The following is a 4,326-nucleotide window of genomic DNA, read 5'->3' as shown; positions in this document are numbered from 1 at the left end:
GGAATCGAATGGAGAGATCAGAAATAGACCCTCACATCTATGGTCAAGTGATTTTTGACAAGGTAATTTCTTGACTTGTGATTGGTTTGTTAAGGTCTTCTATCTCTTGTAGGGTCAGTTTGTTCATGTTTTCCAGAAATTTGTCTGTTTCATCAACGTTGTCTAGTTTACTGGCATACAACTGTTCATAGTATCCTCTTAATATCTCTTATTTCTGCTGGGTCAGTAGTAATGTCACCCTTCTCATTTCTTATTTTACTTACTTGCATCTTCTCTCTTTTCTCTCTGTTAATGTAAGGGTTTATCAGTTTTGTTAATCTCAAAGAACCAACTTTTAGTTCTGTTGATTTTTTCTAAGTTTCTATTCTCCATTCCATTTGTTTCTGCTCTAATTTTTAGTATTTCTTTCCTTCTGCTTGTTTTGGGATTGGATTGCTGTTCTTTTTCTGGTTCCCCCAGTTGTGCAGTTAGGTCTTTGATTTTAGTTCTTTCTTCTTTTTTAATGTAAGCATTGAGGGCTATAAATTTCCCTCTCAGCACTGCCTTTGCTGTATCGCATAAGTTTTGACGTGTTGTGTTCTTGTTTTCATTTGTCTTGAGGTATTTACTGATTTCTCTTGAAATTTCTTCGACTCACTGATAATTTAAGAGTATATTGTTTAATCTCCATATATTTCTGAACTTTCCCTTTTTCTCACATTATTAATTTCCGGCTTTATTCCCTTGTAACACAGAAAGTATTTTGTATAATTTCAATGTTTTTAAGACAATTGAGATCTGACTTATGTCCCAGCATATGGTCTACCCTGGAGAAAGATCCATGAACACTTGAGAAGAATGTATATCCTGATAATTTGGGGTGTAATGCTCTATAAATGTCTACTGGGTCTAGTTCATTTATTATATTCTTTAAGCGCTATTTCCTTATTTATCCTCTGTCTAAATGTTCTATTCAATGCTGAGAGTGGGGTGTTGAAGTTTCCAATTATTACTGTAGAGACATCTATTTCTCCCTTCAGTTTTCCAGTGTGTATCTCATGTAATTTGGGGCACTTATGCCAGGTGCATAACTATTTATTATTGTTATTTCTTTTTGGTGAATTGTCCCTTTCATTAATATATAGCAACCTTCTTCATCTCTCATAAAAGTTTTGCATTTAAAATCTGTTTTATCTGATATTAGTACCTGTAGCAGTTTGATATTATTGATGAATTCCAAAAAGAAATATTGGATTAAGTTTGTAAACTGGTCTTTTCCTCTGGGCATATTAGATTATATTGGATTCATAGGTTTCCTTGATTAAGTAATCATGTAAACCTCTTCTGCCAGTAAGATGTTGAGTCCCCGCCCCTTGGTGGGTGGGGACTCACAGACAAAAGACATGGCAAAGGACAGAGTTGGAGGTTTTTGATGTTGGAGTTTTGATATTGGAGTTTGATGCTGAAGTCTTAAGCTGAAGACCCAGGAAGTAAGCACACAGAGGAAAGAGAAGCAAGCCCAGGGAAAAGAAGAACCCTGGGCCTGGGAAGAAGCATGCTGTGGGAAGAGAGGGACCCTGAATCTGGAGAGAAACAAGACCCTGGAAGAGAGGAACCCAGGAAGCTTGAACCCTTGCAGACATCGGCAGCCATCTTGCTCCAACACATGGAAATAGACTTTGGTGAGGGAAGTAACTTATGCTTCATGGCTCGGTGTCTGTAAACTCCCTACCCCAAATAAACACCCTTTTTAAAAACCAACCAATTTCTGGTATTTTGCATCAGCATCTCTTTAGCTGACTAATACAGTATCATAATACCCACTCTTTTTTTTTAATTGCTATTAGCATGGAATATCTTTTTCCAACCTTTCGCTTTCAGTCTGACTGTGTCCTTATGTCTAAGGTGTGTCTCTTGTAGACAACAAATAGATGGCTCATGTTTTTTGTTTTCATCTAGTCTATCAGTCTATGTTTTTAAAATGGGATTCAATCCCTTAACATTCAGGGTTATTATTATAAAGGCATTACTTACTTTGTCCATTTTATCCATTGTCTTTCTCTTGTCATACCTTACTATTGTCTGTCTTTTAACCCTTTCAGTTTCTCTTACTTATGTTCATCCTTTCTACACTCTTCATCAGGGCTCTTGACCTTGTCTTTTCCTTTAAGGTTGTAACACACCCTTTAGTACTCTTGTAGATTTGGTCTCTTGGTATCATAGTCTCTCAGTTCTGTTTGTCTCTAAAGACTTTAAATGTATCTTCATTTCTGAAGGATAGTTTTCTGGATAAAACGTTCTTGGCTGGCAGTTTTTCTTTTTCAGTATGTTAAGTATATTGTACCAATGCCTTCTCATCTCCACAGTTTCTGACAAGAGATCAGCATTTAGCCCTCTTGAGACTCCCTTATAAGTAATACATTGCTTTTCTCTTGCTGAACTCAAAATCCCCTCATCTTTGGCCTTTGGCAATCCGAATACATGTTTCAGAGTAGGTCTATTTGGATTGATTCCATTTGGGGTATATTTGACTACTTAAACAGGGCAATATTGACTATTGATATTCATGTCTTTCATAAGGATCGGAAAATTCTCAATCTGCAGCCCCTCAAATATTCTTTCTACCCCTTTTCTGTTCTCTTCTCCTTCTGGGACACCTATGACATGTATATTTGTGCCTTCCGTGTTGTCATTCAATTCCCTGAGACCCTGTTCAATTTTTTTCCATTCTTTTTGTTCAATTTTTTCCTATCTTTTCAAGTTCAGATGTTATCAATTTCACTTATTCGTTCTTCTGCCATTTCAAATCTCCTTAAATTGATTAAGAAAGTTTGTGGGAACACCATTGATTAGTTGTGTTATATCCTGGATCTCATCTGGATTCTTGGGGTGTTCCCTTGGCTGGGTCATGTCTTCTTGTTTCTTAGTATGGGGTGTTATCTTTTGTTGATATGTAGGTATCTGCTCTTTTGATCAATATCTCTCTCTTACCTACTGGTTTTATTTCACAGCTTTTCTTTTATTTTTTTCTAAAACTTTAATATTGCCCTGTTTAAGTAGTCAAAACAGGCACAGGGAGGCACTAATGGGGCCTGGCCAAGTCACCTGTACCTGCCAAAGAATCTGGAGAGATAAGCCTGTCTTCCTTCCCTTTCCCAGCTGGCCAGCAAATGGTGCTCCTTGGCAGACCCTTCCACAGAAATGAATCCTTCATTTTCCACTAGCTCTTCTGAATCAGCAAGTTATGGTAATTACATTTGCTGAGGAGAAACCTCACTCAGCCCTCCACCACACCCTCCCTCTTCCCGGGGGGGCTCTGTCCTTTCCCCTCTCCATTGGCCACTCAGCCACGGGTTCCACCAAGGTTGTTCCCCTGGTGGGTGGGGGAATGGGCAGCATTCCCGCCCCAGGTTATCAACTCATGGTTTTCCCTTTGGACTCTTCATCTCTCCATCCCTAGTCCTTCCCAGACAATGCATGCAGTTCTCTCTCAGTCTGCAGGAATACCCAAAGTGGCTCCCTTGGACTACTTCTATACCTTCTTGCCTATGTCACAAGAAAGCTGTGCCCTGCCTGAGCTATGTCATCGTGGATCACTTCTCTAATCTTGTCTATTATGTGTTTGTTTTCTTAAATTTTTCTTTTATCCTCATTCCATCTACTTTCTTTGGATTAATTATTCCTCTTATTTTTCTGACACCTTGAGATGGGTACTAGCTCTCTAATTTTTAACCTTCCTTGTTTTCTAACAGATATGCATTTAAGACTATGAATTTTCCATAAGCCATGATTTTTAAAAAATCTTTAACTCTTTATTTTGAAATAATTTCAAACTTACAGGACAGGTGCAAAAATAATACAAAACCCATACAAAGAACTCCAGCATACCCTTCCCCCACCCAGATACCAGACCTACCAATTTCAGCATTTGCCACTTTGTCATCTCCTTCCCTCCCTCCCTTCTTCCTTTCCTTTCCTCCTTCTTTCTTCCATCAAACATCTATTTTCTAAACATTTGAGAGTAGGTTATACACATTATGCTCCTAAACACATAATACTTCTTTGTACATTACCTAAGAACAAGAATATTCACTTACATAACCAACCACCTTAACTACAGTTATCAAGTTCAAGTGTTGGAAACTGAGGCACAGTGGTCTCTTAAGGAGAGATTTGCTGTTTCCATGGCTACACTTGCAACCTAAGGAATGAGGTAATTAAGAGTTCAAAGGGGGAAATGGAAAGGACAAATGAGTTTATATGGCTATGAGTCTCCAAAAAAAGCTGGGAGTTTATCAGAGGTGTCGCCCTTATGCACACCTCAGCAGAGTCCCAGAGACAGATAAA

Source organism: Dasypus novemcinctus, chromosome 8 (assembly GCF_030445035.2).
Source record: "Dasypus novemcinctus isolate mDasNov1 chromosome 8, mDasNov1.1.hap2, whole genome shotgun sequence".
NCBI lineage: Eukaryota > Metazoa > Chordata > Mammalia > Cingulata > Dasypodidae > Dasypus > Dasypus novemcinctus.
Note: the sequence above shows the minus strand (reverse complement) of the source record.